Source organism: Panthera tigris, chromosome A1, assembly GCF_018350195.1.
Source record: "Panthera tigris isolate Pti1 chromosome A1, P.tigris_Pti1_mat1.1, whole genome shotgun sequence".
Lineage (NCBI taxonomy): Eukaryota > Metazoa > Chordata > Mammalia > Carnivora > Felidae > Panthera > Panthera tigris.
Window position 1 is genome coordinate 195,258,807 of NC_056660.1, and position 19,137 is coordinate 195,277,943.

The following is a 19,137-nucleotide window of genomic DNA, read 5'->3' on the forward strand; positions in this document are numbered from 1 at the left end:
ATGCCACTGGGTCTTTGCACCTCCCACACCTTCGAGTGTGCAGTGGTGAGGCTGATGTGAAAGGCAGGCTGGTGGAGGCCGGGAGCAGGCAGGCAGGCATGGGAAGCCCGTGTGGGCGCTGAGCATTTGCAGACTGACCAGACTGCAGCCAAGCCAGTTGTCCACCCCTGTGGCTACAACGTCCTCATCGCCATCAGCACACCGCAGCCACTGCCGTGCCATTTTTAAATCATTACACAGATGCACAGCTTTTTCACAGACATTGCTTTAGCATCACATGACAGCCTTACAAGAACATAGCAGGGATTTCTTCCACCCTTCTCGAATGAGGAAAGTGGGGTTCCCAGAGGAGGAGTGATGTCCCCAAATGCACACAGTGAGGCAGTATTTGAGAGTGAACTCGGAGCGCCCATCTTCTGCCTCCCAGTCCAAAGCTTTGTTGACTCCTCCGCGCCCTCGACCTTCAGTTCAGTCAGCGTTTATAACAATGACCATTTTTGAGAGCTCAGCCCTCACAGGTATAATATCCTTCACACATGATCTCATTTAACCCCCCCCCCCACCATTAATTAAGTACTACTACTGTTTGCCTTTCACAGAGACACTGAGGCTCTGAAATTGTGGCTATCTTGCCCCAGGTCACCATGCTAGGAAGGGAGAGCTGGCTCAGAACCTCTGTGCTGCGCTGCTCAGTCTGGGACCGGAAGGGAGACCAGACACGCTCAAGCAGCACGTGTGCCTGGCAGGTTAGGCAAGAGTATGATAATAGGAAGACAAACAAAGCTCTCAGAGAGCCCACAAGACAGAGGCTGTTACAAACATCCGGGCAGGAGGCCAGGAGTCTAAGCAAAGGACATGGGAACAAAGGGAGGTGACAGATAGTAGGGCGGTGGCCTTGTGAGACCTTGGTCAAGTGCCTTGCTCTCTCTGGATCTCAATTTACCCAGCTATTAAGAGAAGTCCCTGGAATATCTCCAGAGCCCCCTCCATCTCTAAAAATGCTTGGACCCTGGGAAAACAAGCAATGCCTAATGACAGCCTGGCTGTGAGCCCTGGGGGCTCCGAAATGTCCTTTGCCATCCTGGCATGGCTCAACTGAGGAGAAACAGGCTTGCGAAAGCCCAGGGCTCAGCCGGCATGCCTGGGCACCAGTGAAGTGTGGGTCTTGAGGGGGCCACATTCCTCCGCCCGTCGTCAACCTCTCCACGGCTCCAGTGCAGCAAGCACCACCCAGCCTGGACCGAGACCAGGAACCGAGGCCACAGTCAAGTGCCCAGTGGAATGCTACTCCGGGCCTGCCCCGCCCCCCCCCCCCAGCCCTGTCCAGAGCCCTACATGTAACTCAAGTCCCCTCAATGTCACCCACCCCTCAAAGCCCCACATTTACATTCCCTAAGGTCAGTCACTGGCATGTACAGCCCAAGAGGCCTGTAGGAGAACTTAAGGAAAAGAATCACTCCATCCCTGAGGGACCTGTGCAAGGCAGAGGCTGCTCATGCCAGGTCAGTGAAGACCCCCATCTGAGGAAGGCAGGAGAACCCAGTAGGGCCAGCCCCCAGTTCTCACTCTGGCGGGTAGAAGGGGTCAGGGACTTACCAAGAGGACTCAGGCCAAGTCCCCACACTCGCAGCTGCTCTCACATCACATGTGCAACACACTCCTACTTAGTAACCTGCCATGGCTCCCACTGCCCCCAGGCAAAACCCCTTCCCCTGACCCACCGCACAGGTCACTGCTACTAACAGCCTGAGTTAACAGAGAATGGGATGTGCCAGGGCCTTTGCTACGTGTTTTGTGCAAATTTTCTCATTTAACTCTCACTGCAACTCGGACACAGGTACCATGGTTGGCCCATTTTCACAGATGAGAAAATTAAGGCTCAGAGAGGTTATGTTCCTGGCCCAGAGTCTCACAGCGAAGCAGCAGGGCAAAGATGCACACCCATACCTGGACTCCGAAGCCCAGGTTCTTAACCACCGTGCTATGCGGCCGCCTCGAGCGTAACCTTCCACCCTCAGAACCCTGGGGCAAGCTCACCACTTCTGTGTACAAGAGGGGAAACCAAGGCCCAGAGTGATAGCTCTCTCTATTGGTAGCAGAGCCAAGACAAGGCCTGAGGCCTCCAGGGCTCACCTCCAGCCTGCCCCCTCCGCCCCCCCACCCCCCCGACCAAAGAGCCATGCCAGGTAGAAAGGCTGGGACCACCATGACAGCGAGCCATCGGAATCTGCCTTTTTCCTCCGAAGGGAAAAGCAGTAGGAGGCTGTCAAAGAGAGAAAAGAACATGAAGGGCCCAGGAAACATTTGTTCTTAGAGAACAGAGTCTCAGAGTTCGGGAGGGCAGCCCTCACACCCACACAGGAATTGCCCCTTCAGCAGCAGGAATACAAGGCCCAGGACCAATCTCTACTCACGTGCCCTCCACTCCAGCCAATGCTCCGGTATAACGCATCTGACCTGAAATCTCCATTTCTCTCCCCAAACCTGCTCGTCATGCAGCCTTCCCTGTCTCAGTAAATGACAACGCTGTCCTTCCAGTGCTGCAGGCCAGAATCCTTGCTGTGGGCACCCGCTTCTTCTCACATCCCACACCCAATCCATCAGCTTATCCAGTGAAATTGAGCCAGAATCCGACCTCTGGCTCCCTCCCACACAGTGGTCACACTGAGCCCTCCTTCATCTGAGTGCCTACGGGGGCTTTCCACCCTGCCGTCACTTCTCGGGTGGTAGTCCACTCAGTCCTTCCCAAATGTGTGCTGGAACAAGGGCGGCCTCTGCCCCCCCTCAGCAGCTTCACCTTTACTCACACTAAACAGCAAAGTCCTCTCGAGTCTGCCCTCCCTCCGGTCCCATCCCCGACAAGGGTGACTCTTCTTTCTGTCCCAGCCACACCAGCCTCCTGGCTGTCCCTCAGATACACCCCCACACCCTCCTGCCTCAAAGCCTTTGCGGTGCTGTTTCCTCTGCCTGAAATGCTCTTCCCCAGACAGCCCGTGGCTCCCGCCGCCTCCCTCGTGGAGCCTGCCGGCCCTCTTACCAGAGGCTTTCCACCACTGCCCAACACAGGAGGGCCATTTGCTCAAGTCACTCTTTCTACCCCCAACCAAGCTTTATTTTTCTTCCAGGCACCTCTTGCCACCTGAAAAACAGCCAGTATTGAACTGGTATTCGCTGCTTTGTTGATCTTGCCCCACCGCTAGAATGTCAGCCCCAAGTCCAAAACAGGGACATGGTCTGTTTTGCCCACCGCTGTGTCCCAGGGCAAGGAAAAGCACCCAAACAAGGCAAATGCTTGACAAAAAAAGCATTTTTTTGAACACATCTTTTGGTTTCTGCAGCTCCTGGAGACGCTTGGAGGCTGTGTCGCTTGGAGGCTGATCACCTGTGCCAGCTGAAACCCCGAGGGTTGTCACATGAACAGTTCCTGGCCAAATCCCCAACCTGTCCTGGGACAACTGACTGCTTGCACCAGAACAGGACTTTTCCTGGCCCCTGTCTGAAGCCTTTACCACCCTTTTGGCCACTGCAGGAGAACTTCTGGGTCTGACAGCTGGCTCCACAGGGCGGCTCCAGCCACTGGCAGGAGCAGAGACTGGGCTGCGGCTGCCAGCTCTCCCAGCCCCCCAGTGCTGCCGGGTCCCGGGTCCAGCATCTGACAAAGGTTGCCCCACGCTCCCAGCAAAAGGAGGCGGAGGAGGCCGGCCCGGTGCCACGCCTGCCCTTTTCCTGTTGGAGCACTGAGGGCCATCAGAAGGAAGCTTTGTCTCCAGAATAAAGAGCATGAAGCCCAGTGCCAGGGAGAGACGGGCACCAAGGGGGCTGGCCCATCAGACAGTTTAAGGAAAAACAAAACAAAAAAAATGGGATGGAGAATGTTTGAAGGCTAATTTGCACACCCCACCGGTCTCATGCCTCCAGGGTGGCTGTGACGGTGTAACTTCACTTTTCCAGGCCCTAGCCTGGAGGTCAACACAGACAATCAGATGATTGTCCCAGCTGGGTCAACTGGCACTGACCCTGCACAGAGGGAGGTGGGGACAGAGGAGTGTAGTCTTACCTGAGAGTCAGATGACCTGAATCTAGGCCTGACTTTCCATGCACTTGTGTGTGACCCGTCTGTACCTCAGTTTACCCATCTGTAAACGGCTTGTCCAGGCCTGCACTTTGAAGCCTCAGGTTGCCTGCCATTGGATCACACAGTGCGGCACCTCTCAGCCTGTGGCCAGGTCACTGGGCCACACAGGCTAGACTCCAACTTCGCTGGGCTCAGGTCCTCTCTATGGGGCCTGATACCCAGGCCATAGCGCCTGCCCACTCTGACAGGCTTATAGCCTCCCTCCTCCCATGATGACCTGACAAATGTGAAACCTCTCTGGGCCTGGCCCAGTGACAGGTGGCCTCACCCCACCCAGACACTGGCACCTGCACTGATCCCCTCTGTCATCCTCTCCAAGGATGGCTCACAAGGCCCCTTCGGCCACAACCACAGAAAGGAACCTACACAGAGGGCAAAAGAGAAGCCCAGAGAGAGAAAAGGGCATATTGATGTCACACAGCCGACTGCCACCCACGGGTCCTCCCTAGCAGCCCTGGGCTTCGTGAGTTAAGACAGGGTCCTCAAAACCTGTCTACAGAGCCCCATGTCTGAACCTTCCGGGGAGGGGGTGCTATACCGTAGACTGAAGGAACCAAAGATGGGGGACAGAAATCTGCGTGTAGTTTTTACAAGCTTCCCAGCTTTTTCTTACACCCAGAACAACTGCAACCTCTCAGCCAAGACCTCTTTCAGGAGGAGCACAGCTTAGCTGGCCTCAAGGGATGTGCAGGATTTCAGCGGAAAGAGTGAAATAAACCTTGGACAGACATCTGGACAGAGGAGTCAACGGATAAAGCACGTATTCTAGGAGCAGAGTAAAGCAGAGAAAGGCTCAAAAGAGGGGAAGCCCATTCCAGTAAACACCTGAGCTGATGCCCCCCTTTCTCTCTGTACCCCCAGAACGCAGAAGTCTGGACAGGTGCCATCTGAGGGCTGCTGACCCCGGCCTCTCTCTCTCCCCAAACTCCTCCAAACCCCCTGGGAGAGTGAAACATGGGACTGTCACAGGTCAGATGCTCCTCTCTGTGGTTATACGGCAGCATAGGGACGACACCTTCAGTGACTGTGTACCCGCAGCTTAAGAAGCTGCCTGGGTCAGTGGCTAAGCAGTCACAGCTTATCTGGGAGGAGGAGGATTCGAGGGCCACAGGGCAGGCTGATCCAGAGGCCTCTATTAAATGGAACCTTTGCAGCCAGCGGCGGGGAGCAGCACTGCCACACCTTCATTCATAAAGGAGATATTTAATTTGCTCCTGCTGTGCACACAGCCCTAAGCCTGAGCACCATGCTTTGAGCAGAGATGAGCCAGCCCCCTACCCTCCACCATTCTTCTTTTTTTTTAATGTTTTATTTTATTTTTGAGAGACAAGAGAGAGATGGAGCATGAGTGGGGGAGGAGCGGAGAGAGAGGGAGACATAGAATCTGAAGCAGGCTCCAGGCTCGGAGCTGTCAGCTCAGAACCCGACGCGGGGCTGGAACCCACAAACTGAGATCATAACCTGAGCCAAAGTCAGACACCTAACCGACTGAGCCACCCAGGCGCCCCCCTCCATCATTCTTAAAGAGCTCACAAAGCAGACGAGGAACAACACTATATAACACAAGAAAGAAAGTAGTTCATGACTCCAGGATAGGGTTACAAACTCAAATACCTGGAGGGCCAGAAAAAACAGGTAAGTGTGTGTTAAGAATGCAGGCTCAGGGGGTGGGAGGGAGGGGAGGGTGGGTGATGGGCACTGAGGAGGGCACCTGTTGGGATGAGCACTGGGTGTTGTATGGGAACTAATTTGACAATAAATTTCATATTAAAAAAAAAAACAATAAATAAATAAATAAATAAATATAAATAAATAAAAGAACGTAGGCTCAAGGTCTTCCAATCTTCCAATTTGTGAAGTAAAGCCAGAAATAGGGATTTTTAGGTGAAATCTCCTCTTGGCAATTAGCTCAATTTTTGGCATGGGTTAAGTAGGATGTGCCCATGGGGCAGATGTGGCCTGCCAGTTTGTGGCCTCTGTTTTCCTGAAAGGGACACAGAACGTGCCATGGAGCTCAGCGGAAGCCAACTCCCCTGCAGCTGAGGTCCCCGGAAGGCTTCCTGGGAGAGAACTGGTGTGGGCTGCCAGATGGTGGGGCTTCACTCCTGGGAGGGAATCCTGGGGAGGGGTACGCACACCCACTGGAACCACAGGGGCCATGGGTCAAAGGCCCCCTAGCCTATGGCCTGTCTTTCCTCTTAAAGAAGAGTCCTTGTCTCCGTCCCCAAAGCAGGCACAGAGGCATCAGCTCTGAACATCCCCAGGAGGTAGGAGGGGCCACCTTCCCAGCAAACCTCCTGATTACATCACTTGGCGGCAGGATAGCACAGGTTAATTTCATCCCTGGAGCTTGAGGAACAGATCAACTAATGCAACAGCTCCATCAGAGGTAGAGACAATGGAGGACAAAACGAGGTTAAGAATCGTGTCCTGCCTGGCCAGGCCTGGCTGGTTACATAAGCCTGCCTCAGGACAAAGCCACGTTCAAGGCACCAGGGAGGGCCTGGGCTAGAGAGGCCCAGAAATACAGAGAGGGTTCTCCCTCCCTCCCTGTCTACCCCTACTCTCCAACCTTGCCTTGCAGAGCCTGGAAAGCCCAACACAGAGTACAGAGCTAAAGGTGGAGACTAATACCCCAAGATAAGGCACTTAAGAGGACTACAGAGCTGGAACTAATAATAATAGCAAACTTTTACTGAGTAATGACTTTGTATCAGGCACTGGGATAAGTCCTTTCATGGATTCTCTTATTTAAAAGTCAGTAACACCATGAGATGACAATTATTACTCCCATTTCACAGATTGGGAAACTGAAGCACAGACACAGCAACCTATCCAAGGTCACGGGCCTTCTAACTGAAGGGTGTGGCTTAGACCCCAATACTGGCCTCTGAGACCACGCTCTGCACCACCTGCTGCCACCAGGCTACTTTCTGCTAGAACACTGGAACCACCCTGCCCCTTCAGCAACTCCTCGCAGCAGGCAGTACACGCATGTGGGCCCCTGTCCTCCTGTCAGCACTTGGCGGGGAGGCGGGGTGGGGGGGGCGGGGAGTCGAGTCCTCTGAAAACCTGATGAAACCTACAGACTCTCTCTGCAGGAAAAAATGCATAGAAATCCCCACGAAATGTTGTGCGTGATTTCAGGGGCACGCAGACTCCTGCACTGGTGACAATGGATGAGTCAAGATCATAGGATACGTAGGATCAAGAGATAGGAGGTGGCAGAGAAAGAGGATTCCCCCGAGCCCTTTGGGATGCCTCATATCTATAAACACAGGGCCCAAACTCACAGCTGCTTAAGTTCATAGGCGTGGGCACGAACCAGGGCTCAGGGTCTAGTCATCCCTTCGGGGCTAGGAGAACAGGATAAATCACGACGTACAATAGCCCTTGCCTTTGCACCCACTGGGTGTGAGTCACAGCTCCCAGCTGCTGGGCAGACGGGGAACAGCTGGGCCCCGGCATCTGGACGGGGGTGGCATCACCAAGCACACCATCCCAGCCTCCCACCCACCGCACAACTCAACATCCAGGGAGCCCACCTCACTACAGACCAGCCCTGGCCTTGCCCTACCTCCAGAGCTTTGAGTGTTTCCCAGGGGGACCCCTCCATGGCCCCTGCCCAGCTCCCATGCCAGCCACGGCCCTGGGAGGAGTGGGTCAAGACAACAGCCCCTTGCAAGGCCCCAGAAGACCCAGGCTCCAGTGCCAAGTCTCCCGCTGTCTCACTGCGTGACCTCAGGTAGGCTCATCCTGCCTCTCAGAGCCTCAGTTCCACCAATTGTCAAATGTGGAGACCACCCTATCAAGTCCTTCCCAGCTCAAAGCCGAGTGTATAAACAGTGGCATCTGACAAACTGTGCCGCCCTGGGACCCTGCTTTCAGGAAGTTACATAAACATCCTTCAGAGAAACAAAAGTCCAACCTAAAGACGACTTTTTTTTAAAAAGGATATCAAGAAGCCCTTTTTATAGTCCAACTTCCCCCATCCTACTTCCATTGTTCCAAATATCCTCTCAGGACCTAGAAAATACACTGGGTTTCCGTCTGGGGTTTGGGCTTCTGAGTGTTCTTCCCTCGGAGGCGGCCCCGCCTCTCCTTGGCAGCTTTCTCCCCAGGACACTCCCGTCTCGGCCCCCAGCACTGCCCTGGGCTACCCCGAGGGCTATGGCTACCCAGCCGGCCAAAGATGGGGTGGGGTGCAGGGGCAGTTTTCGGGAAACAAAGCCTTCCCTGGTCAGAACAGAGACAGCGCCGGGTTCGGGTCCCCATCATGACGCCATGTGTGGCCCTGTGTGGGCAAGTCCCTGTTGCTTGGTTCACCACTGAGAAACGAAGGGGTTCCCGCTGTGTCAGGAAAGCCCTCCAGTTCCTCAGCAGTACCTTGGTGACACTGAGGCAGAAAAGGACAGCACTGGACAGTGGGCTCTGATCTTGACCCCCACCCCTACCCCTCCTCCTAGAACCAGAAGAGGGTTCTTTTCTTTCTCTGATTTTATCTCCTGTCCTAGCTGTGGGACCTTGAACTCAGCACTGAGTGAGTCTCTGTGTACCTCAAATGGCCGTCCATAAGACAGAAAGAATGACAGTGTCCAGTGGAGGCCCCAACATGGAGGCTTCAGCCCCAATCATCCCAACACAATCCCATCACCCCCGCCAAAACCTAATTCACTCATTTGATATATGATATATTTTTGCATCTTTAAAAAACCAGTCCAAGTGGGGTCTGCTACATAAACATTCCAAGACAATCTCCCACTTCCCTTCTTCCAAAGAGATCGTGTTTCCAAGCACCTCTATAGAATTCTACAGAATTCCTAGATCTATCACCTTATGGCTGTATGGCCTCAGTATTTTCATCTATAAAACGGGGACAATAATAGTGCCTACTTTATAGGATTATGCTGAGTAAGCAGATAAGGTCTCAAAAATTGTTGAGTGAAAATGATATGATCATCTTCATTAAAATTATTGACATAGTTGGGGTGCCTGGGTGGCTCAGTCAGTTGAGTATCTGACACTTGGTTTCAGCTCAGGTCATGATCCCAGGGTCATGAGATCGAGCCCTGTGCCAGGCTTCTTGGGATTCTCTCCCCCCACCCCCTGCGCCTCTCCCCCACTCACATGCACTCTCTCAATAAAATAAAAATAAATAAAAATAAAAATATTGAGATGCTTAAAACCACTGGACTGGTGACAGCTAAGGTCCCTTAACCCTCTCAAGCCACATCTGACCACTGTGATCACACACACACATGCGCAAACACACACGCACACCCTTCTCTGGAGCAGGATCCACACTCTCTGCCTGGCCCCAGCCCCAGAACACAGCTGGTTTGTTCCTGGAACCCACCCTTGCCTTCCACAAAGTCTCCCACCCTTCAAGTCCCCTCATCCTGCCTTCCTTAAGTGGCCCCAGCACTGTCCCCTATAATTGTCTTGGGGTTCCACTGAACCTTGTTATTGTGTCACAAGAGTGTCTCCTGGAGATGTGACGAGATGATGGATCCTTGACGACAGGGTAGAGAAAAACTGGGCTTTTCTCTGGGTCTTCAACATTTGCTGGGTGTCTGAATATGCTGAGAGCCCAAGGAGGGAAGTGTGTTGTTGTTTTTTTAATTATCTAACCAAGTGTTTCTTTTCTTTTCTTTTCGTTTATTTTTGAAAGAGACAGAGCATGAGCAGGAGAGGGGCAAAGAGAGGGAGACACAGAATCTGAAACAGGCTCCAGGCTCTGGGCTGTCAGCCCAGAGCCTGATGCAGGGCTCGAACCCATGAACCATGAGATCATGACCTGAGCTGAAGTTGGTCACTCAACCGACTGAGCCACCCAGGCGCCCCTCTAACCAAGTTTTTCTTCAATTTTAGCATGCACCTACATTACTTGGACGCTTCTTTTTTTTTTTTTTTTTAATGTTTATTTTTTGAGGCAAAGAGAGACAGACAGAGAGTGAGCAGAGGAGGGGCAGAGAGAGAGAGGGAGACACAGAATCTAAAGCAAGCTCCAGGCTCCAAGCTGTTATGACAGCACAGAGTCCGACGTGGGGCTTGAACCCATAGACCGTGAGATCATGACCTGAGCCGAAGTCGGACGCTCAACCAACTGAGCCACCCAGGTGCCCCATTACTTGGAGGCTTCTTAAAACAGACTGCTGGACCCCTCCTTCCCCCCTCATCCCAGTTTCTGATTCAGTAGGTCTGGGGTGGGGTCAGATGATTTGCATTTTTAGCGACTTCCCAGGTAATGCCCAGGTAATGCTACTAGTCCAGAAGCCAACCCCGAGAACCACTGACTCAACCTGCAGGTGAATAAGGAAGAGCCTCCATGAGCATGTGACATTAACCCTCCTGTAAAAGCATGAGCAGGAGCTGCCATGGTCTAAGAAGAGGAGGAAGGGAATCTGGACAGACAGTGATGCATAAGTGAAGGCCCTGTGATGACGACATTCATTTCTCCTCACCTGGCCTCTGCCTGGACAGGTAGTGTAGACCAGAGGTGGCTGCCACTGAACAATGATTACGGCAGACCTCCGCCGACCGCCACCCCAGACCTGCCCAGACAGGCCGATCCATGGCCGGCCCGAGGGGTGATGAGAATCCACACCCTGCCTCGTTCAGCCAGACCTCGGGTGCGAACGAGGCCAGAGTCTCCACCACATCTCAACCATGTGAGCCCTGGGATTCTGCCCCACACCTCCCCACACAACCCCTTCCGTCTTGGCTAGCTCTGAGCATGCTTACGTTTCCTCATTTCCGGTGCCTTACAGAGTAAGTCTGCTCTGTCTGGCCAGAGCAGCCCCTTAGAAACCAGCAGCCCGTAATGGTAATCCCTTGAGCCTGAACTGCCGCCCCCCCCCGCCCCCCACGCCGCAAAGGCTGACCCTTCCACTTCGCTAAGCCTTAGTGGCCACACCTGCTACCAGGAGGGGTGACACAAGTGTCTATTTCCTCCTGCTCTGGGGAGGATGGAATGAGCTCCCTGTTCAATAGCAACATCACCAGCTACAACAATAATCATAACTCACATGGACTCAGCTTATAGTTAAGCATCTTTCCTGCATTATCTTTCGAAATGCTGTGAGATGGGGACCGTTACTATCCCCTTTGAATGGAGGAAGGCACTGAAGAGCTTCCCAAGGTGCCACAAGTAGGAAATGATCCAGCAAGGCCATCTGGGTCCAGAGCCTAGCTCCCAGCCTCTGCCCTGCCTGTGTTCTAGTGACCTGCCCCAAGATCTACACCAGGCCACCTCTCCCTGACATCATCCCGTCCCCCTTCCCAGGGCACAGGGAGGCTCGGTGGGAGGCCTCTGGAGGTGCGAGCCCACAGTGTGCACAGTCTAGGGCATGGTGCCCTCCTCTCAAGGACAGCCACAGGACCTACCAGCCAGGCCAACTTATCTGGCATAAGTTTTAGATACCATTCAACATGGCCACTAGGGAGGACACGGGCCCTTACGGAACTTGAGCACCTTAACCTTGATGGAAAGGACAAAAGAGGAAAAACAGGTGTAACAGAAGAAATCCTGTCCGGCCTCCTGGATAAGACTGGCGGCTCCCACACCCCGTGCAAATTGCCCAGTCTCTCTGGGCCTCAGTTTCCTCTTCCAAATAAACATTCCCAGGCTATGAGACAGAATGTTCAGGAACTCAAACCCTAAGGATTCTTCCTTCCATCTCGGAAAAGACAGACCACCCCCTAGGTATAAACAATATTAATACCCATTGTTATCTTTGAAGAGCTACTTACTGGGCTCTTACTCTGGGTGAGGCACTGATCTGTTCAACTCTCCTAGCAAAACAGGACTATTACTATCCTCATTGGTTAAAGCCTAGAGGGATTTAAGATTTAGGTAATTTTCTCTAGATCCCACAGCTAATGATGACAGAGCTGGGACTTGAACCCATGACTTTTTTTTAATTTTTATTTTTTTTTAATTTTTTTTTTTTTAACGTTTATTTATTTTTGAGACAGAGAGAGACAGAGCATGAACAGGGGAGGAGCAGAGAGAGACGGAGACACAGAATCCGAACGAGGCTCCAGGCTCTGAGCTGTCAGCACAGAGCCCGACGCGGGGCTCGAACTCACAGACTGCGAGATCGTGACCTGAGCCGAAGTCGGACGCTTAACCGACTGAGCCACCCAGGCGCCCCCTTGAACCCATGACTTTTGACTCCACTCTGCAATGCTCCCCCCTGGTGAAATGGGCCACACACAGCCCCTGCCTCCAAACCCTGGAGCCTAGAAGAAATGAGACATGTCCCTAAGAAACCAGAATTCAAAGCCAGGTGTGTGAAGGGCCCCATGACAGGGCCATATAGTAGGCTCTTCCCATGCAAAAGTAGGGAGCAGGCAATGTCCAATGGCATCAGGAATGACTGTAGGGAAGTGGTAACACCGGAGCTGGGCCTCAGTGGGGGACTATTGGGGGGTGAGGGCAAGTGACTGGGGTTCAGCATCCTCGCCATGAGCAGAGACGGGTAGGTTCTGCTGAGGCTTGTGGGGGAATGGGAGATGGGGCACTGGTCACATAGCGGGCTACCTCCCATACCTTACCCTCCAAATAAGCAAATGCTCATTTACAATGCATATGTTTAACATTAGATTAATCCAGTCTGAATCAAGAAACAAGACTGGTAGAAATAAAAAGGGCTAGGAGGCAGCTTAATGTAAACTCTCCTCCATCTAGGGAAGAGATTTGGTCCCCTCTGTGACTCCTTTGGTGGCAGACTATCTCTACCCCGGAGGCCATACAGTTTCAGACATTCACATCCACACCTTCTATCAAGCTCCAAACCTCCGAGTTGAAGCTGATGGGCAGAACTTTGTACCAGCCCCCACAGGCAGGAGAAAGCGCCTCTACTGGTGACCTTTCAAGACCAGGAGACCCTGCATTAACCATTGCTGAAGGGCAGGCGGGGGACAGCCCTGCCTCCACCCCTCCCGCTCCTCACTTTCAAACCCACTGGCCCTTCCCTTCAACTCCTACTGGTTCAGACTGATTCATGATTCAGCTTTCTTTCCACACATTTGAGGAAAGAGAGACTGAACCCATTTCACAGACGGGGAAATAGAAGCCTAAGGTTCCAGCCCTCTGAAACCACAGTCCCGGCTGCTCTGGCAGCTGGTCCAGACATCCCGAGGGGCCCCTGGAAGGTCAGCTGTGCTGAGTGTGTTCCACAGGGTAAGGACTCTCCCAGGCAGAGCACTGCAGGCCAGGCCAGCATGGGGAACTTCCCAAGAAGCACAGGAAGGGGCAGCTCTGAAGAGCTATGAGAAAAACAGGGGGTGGAAATGGGCCGAGCACTACCCCAACTGCTGAGATTCTCAGAAGAAAAGGGAACTGAAAGAGGTCACCCAGGTCTGACCCTCCCAGCACACGCCTTCGGCATCCTTTCCCTCTCTCCAGGGTCACTGTTTACCTTTAGCAATGGAGACCTCGCCTCTCCTGAGGCATCGTATTCCCGTTAGCCTCCTGTCACTCTTGCTGCTGTCTCTGCCCTCAGGAGGCACGGGACAAGACTATGCCCTCTGCCCACAGAGAGCCCTGCCAGGGGTTGGAAGCAGTGACGCTGTCACTTAAGGGTCCTTCCCCAAACCTCAGGTCACCTGTGATGAGCCTGAGCCCCAAAGCAGCTACAAAGTCCTTCAGCCTCCTCCTCCTCCTTTCCTCAGTCCCACCGCCTGAGTCAGACTCTGCTCAGCTCTCTGCTGGACCCCAACTCGTATCATCTCTGAGCTGGTCTCAACACAACCAGTCTCACCACCATCTTTGGCCAAATGACCTCTGAGAGGAACAGCACACTGGGGCAAAAGCAGTTCTGGCCTGTGTTCCAATACCGCTCTGTAAGTGACTCAAGGCCTCTGAGCCTCCATTTCCCCATCTGGAAATGGGGCAGGGGTGGGGATTACCGGCGGCAGCAGCTACTCTGCAGGGGTATTGTGAGATTTCAGTGGAGCGTCTGTAAGGAGCCTGGCACGAGACACGGCAACAGGCATCGACTCAACGAGCTGCTTACCACCCTCTGTCCTCTCCACCGGCTACAGAATAAAATCCAAACTCCTGAGCAGGATGCTGCAAAGTCCCCAGAACCCAATCTTGCCTTCCACTGCCCCCCTTCCCACAGCCTGCATCCTCACAAACACTTCCTCTCCCAGGAAGCCCTGCCGACGTTAACAACCAGTAGAGCTTTTCCCCTCTACTGACCTTCCAAAGCCCATCTATCACTGACCACGTCCTGCCTCTCCACCATCACGGAGCCTCGTCTTCCCTCCCCCATCAGACCAGCAGCCTCTCCACTCAGAAACAAGCAGCACCTCACCCTCACCCCATTTCGTTTCCCCATCACCCCACCCCGCAGACAGTTTCCATACATATTTAACAAATTACCCTAATGTTCCATTTCATGTAAAGTATGTCCAAGTCCTCCAAACAGTCCAGATATTTCAAGCCATACCCAAACCAAATTCCAAGCCAGCAGAAGTCTGCCCAGTCTCTAGGGACTTGCAGGCCTGGCTTTGGTCCCAAAGTATGGAAGACGGACGGGTCGAGCAGGCCCAAAGCCCAGAGCAGAGAGAGCTCGGAGCTGCTGAGACCAGAGCCCGTTTCTACGTGTCACAGATGCAGTTTCTCAGTTGGCTCCTGGGCCAACCCTCAGCCTATGATTTCACACTCGACCACATCCTCAACTTGTGAATTAAAACTGTTTCTTGCATGCCCCTTATTGACAGGAGGTTCACTATCCATTTTTTCTTGCTTGCTGGCTCCTTCCCTCACCTGTTGATTCTCCCAGAGGCCTCTCTTTCTGCTCTGATCACGAGGACAAGGACAGTCTGGCCTCATGCCAAAGGGTCACCCCCATCCCTCAGGGCTCCTTTCACCCACCCAGCCCCTCCACTCATCGCCCCGCATTTCTGAGTCCCCTCAAAGTCCAGCTAGTAGTGGAATTTCCACTCTTGTTCCTAGAGGCTGACAGTGGTCTGTCAGCCCAGGAAGGCCCCCTGTTCGTGGAGCCTACCAAAAACCTACAGACCCTGCAAATCCCAGACGCAGTGCTGGCACAGCCCTCGGAGCATCTAGGACAGTAATGTGCACGCAAACTTTCATTTCCCAAGAACCTTCATTCTCTACCCCACTCCATTGTTTTAAGATGTCATTTATTAACTAGAAATTTGTTTTCCATGTTTAAAGAAATTACTCAAGGCCCCCAATAAGAGCCTGATCAGCAGTCATGAGATGGTTCCCTCACCAAAAGACTGGGCCAGCACAGAGCACTGAAACCGGCGGAAGTCTGGGTCCATGCATATTCACTCAGAGTATTTACTGAGGGTCTACACTGTGCCCCAGGTTCAGAAACCCAGTACACACAAGCATTTTCCATTAGGATTCTGTAATCCTGACCGTGGCTCAAAGTCCACCTCCTATTACTGTCCTCGGGGACCTTTGGGGCTGCAGCACCTAGGGCAGGCCATTAGTTTAGCAATAAGGACCCTGCTGATGAGTCACACAAGTGGACACCTGTGATATAAATCCTTTGGCCTTCTCTCTCATCGCCCCCAAGGGCTCGGCTTCTTGGCCCTACCTCTGTCCCCTGCTGATCTAAAAGTGACCTGGTCTGAATGGAGATGAAAGGTTCTGCCTTCTCCTGGGTGCCGGGGACAGGCCTGTTGACAAAGCCACCAGCTGTCCCTAGCTGGAGCCAGGGAGACCAGCTCCTCCTGCACCACCCTCACTGGGAGAGCATTCCTGCCACGGACCCAGCCAGCAACAGAAGTCGGACCACCATAGAGGTCCGGGCCCAGGCTCCACTGGACTTCCCTCCTGGTCCAGCTGCCCACAGTAACAAGAGCCAGGGCACAAGACCTCAACCTGCACCAGTACCAGGCAGAAGGAGCAGCACCTGGGGGTGAGGGTGATGGGGAGAGGGGACAAGTGTCCTCATAATTTCAACTGAAAATGACACCATGAGCTCAGTCACAGCAGGACTTTATAGAGACCTGTAGATGAGACTCAGGCTAGGGGAGGAGAGTCAAATCCAAGTTCCATCACTTCTCACCTGCACAGACTTTACCATCCTGTGCCTCAGTTTCCCCCTCGGTGAAATGTGGTTCATAGTAAAGCGGGAGAACTGAAGAAAATAATATATATAAAACAGCCCAGGGCGCCTGGGTGGTTCAGTTGGTTAAGCGTCTCACTTCGGCTTCAGGTCATGATCTCCCTGTTCGAGGGTTCGAGCCCCACATCAGGCTCTGTGCTGACAGCTCAGACCCTGGAGCCTGCTTGGGATTCTGTGTCTCCCTCTCTGCACCTCCCCTGCTTGTACTCTGTCTCTCTCTCAAAAATAAGTAAACATTAAAAAACAAAGCAAAACAATTAGCCCAGTGCCTGGCACATAGTAAACATGCAATAAATACTTGTTGAATATAAACATGCCACAGTTTACTGAGGTACCACAGATTTTCATCTCATCCTTATTCTAGAATATACTATATTTTTCCCATTTTACAGGTGAGGAAACTGAGGTGAGGGAAAGGTAAGGAACCAGCCCAAGGTCACAGAGCTGGGAAGTGACAGACATCCAGGTCAGTCTGCACCTCAAGACCAGGGGCAGGACTGCCTGAGGCCATTCTGAATGATTGGGGGGGGGGGAGTACAGCGCTGGGGCTAGACAGGGGTAGACAGGGGTGGGGTCCTGAATCCCCTGGGCCTGGCATGGCTCCTGGCTGACCTCTGTGCTCAATCCAGTTAAGAGCCAGGAGGCCAGTCCCCAGATTCCCATCCTGGCCCAGTGCCCCCTCCTCACCCCGTCCCAGGGTGTTAAAGAGCAGCGTTCAAAGCGGAGGCTCCACGCTCCGAGAACCAGAGAGAGGAAGAGAGTTAGAGACCAGGCCGCTCTCGCAGCCCCGAGAAAACCGGTCCGGCCGCCTCACCCTGCCCCAAGCGGGGACCCGGCCTCTAACCCCCTCCCTCGCCAGACAAAAGTTTCCCCTGTTCGGGAGTAGGGGAGGGGGAGGGGGCATTCCTCGTGAGTGACATTATCCGTGACCTACAGCTGCCGCGCTGCCCTCGCCCGCACCCCGGCCTGCCCCCAGCCCCAGCGCGGCCCCCCACCCCTTTGTCCTCCCACCCCCGTGCGCGGGGCCCGGCAGACTCGGCTCGCCCGCCCGGCGCCCGCCCGCACTAAACTTGCGCCGGCGGCCGCTTGGGCCCCGCGCGGCCTGCACGCCCGGCTCGGGCCCCGCCGGCCCGGCGACAGGGGACTGGCTGGCCCCGGCCCTCCCAGCCTCTTACCTGCCACGGCTGGGGCGCCCCCCGGGGGGAGGAGGCGCTCCCGGCGAGCCGCGGGACGCCTGGGTTTCCCCCCCGGCCGTGCGGGCGCCGCCGGGCTCTGGCCCCGGCCGGGGTTAACCCCTCGCCGGCCGCCTCCCGCCGCTCCCACCCCCGCTCCACGCCGCAGCCGCCGCCACCGCCCGCTCCGCCTCCCGCCCGCTGTCCCCCTCCCCCTCCCCCGCCCGGTGCCCAGCCCCCAGTCCCGGCCCCCGGCACCGCGCTGGGGCAGCTCGCAGTCCCCACCCCCCACCAACCCCCACCACCCCCCCGCCCCGCGGTCCCGCGGCGGGGAGGTGGGGGTCTCCCCGAGAGCTGGAAGTTGGGGCGCGCTGCCCCCGCACCCCGCAGGCCGGCGGCGCACAGAGGGGCGAGCCCGCGCGCCCAGGGCCCCCAGCCCGTCTCCCCTTCCCCTCGCCGGCCGCGGCGCCTACCTCCCCGAATCGCGGCCGTGGGAGCGGGGTTCGATCCCGTGATGGAGCGTGGGTGCCGGCCCGAGATCGGCTCCGGAGGCCCCGGCGGCCGGCGGGCGTGCGGCGAGCGCCCCGGGGCGGGGGCCGGGGCGGGACCGGGAGCTGCTATCGGGGCTGGATTTCTCGGCTTCCACCCGGATTCTCCCTCGGCTCTCCCGGCCGATTCGGTGCTGCTCGGCGACCACGTGACGCGGGCTGCCTTTGACCCCTGTCTCCGAGCGGGTAGGGGGCGGGGGCCGGAGGGGGTGTCAGATGCGGGACCCACGAGGGCCCCGGGCGGCTGCCGGGCGTCCTGGAGGCGGTGACCCCGGGGAAACAAAGCCCGGGGGAAGCCCACAAGTTATTCGGGGTCAAAGAGGGAACAGCGCTGGGGGTCGGAGAGGCTTCAGAGAAAACTAGGGAGACAAAGACCCGCGCCCGCCGCGCCTCCGGGGGCCCTGGGAGCGCCCTGGCCGGGCCCGAGGGGGCCTCCGGGCTCTGCCGCCGCTGAGCTTATGACAACTGCCCAGGGCCTCCCCGGACGGCTCCCCGACAACCAGGTCTCTGCCGGAGTGACCCCTCCTGGGCAGGCCTTCCCCACCCCACCCCACCCCACCTTTGCCCTGACTCTTGAAAACCCCTTTATTTCCTTTATCGTGATTATCTGGTTCATTTACTGGTCTCATTGTTTACTAGAATGTCATCTCCCCCAACAAGTTGTTCCCAGCTGAATCCCTAGCGCCCAGCACGTAACAGGCAGCTGAAGAGGTGGATGACCTTGTGCAGATTTCTTCTCCCACTGAGCCTCGGGTTCCCATCCCCAGTGTCATTTCAACCATCTCAAGGACCCTGCAAGTTAGGCCAGACTACGGTGGCCTTCCTCATGAAACAGATGGGGACAATGAGGCCCAGAGACATGAGATGATTTCTCTGAGGCTCATAGAGAGCTGAATGGAGGCTGCTCAGATCTGACTGACTAGGTAGGGGCTTTTTGGCGTCCATGAACCATCCAGAACCAGGAGGGATGCGGCGGAGGGGGAGGGGTGAATTCGATTACTGAGCCTTGAGGAGCTTGCTAATGATGTATGTAACTAGGCCCCTCCCCTGGCGGTCCTGACTCTGTGGACCTGGGGTGGGGCTGGGGCAAATTTGGAAAACAGTAGATTGGTAGTTTCTTAAGAACCTTCTGAGGCTCAAGATTAACTGTAGGAACAAAGCTC

The 19,137-nt window shown here is 55.0% G+C and overlaps 1 protein-coding gene across 2 annotated transcripts in view; it reads right to left on the reverse strand.

Moving 5' to 3' along the window:
- NDST1 (N-deacetylase and N-sulfotransferase 1) overlaps positions 1–18,099 on the reverse strand; it is a 62,966-nt gene extending 44,867 nt beyond the window's left edge. The window contains exon 1 of one of the 2 annotated variants that reach the window (XM_042994260.1): positions 17,900–18,099. The gene's annotated coding sequence lies outside the window, so the exon portion shown is untranslated. Of the gene's footprint in view, positions 1–17,429; positions 17,542–17,899 lie in introns of those variants that run through there. The other variant, XM_042994269.1, reaches the window with a different exon arrangement.
- Between the last annotated feature and the right edge of the window lie 1,038 nt (positions 18,100–19,137).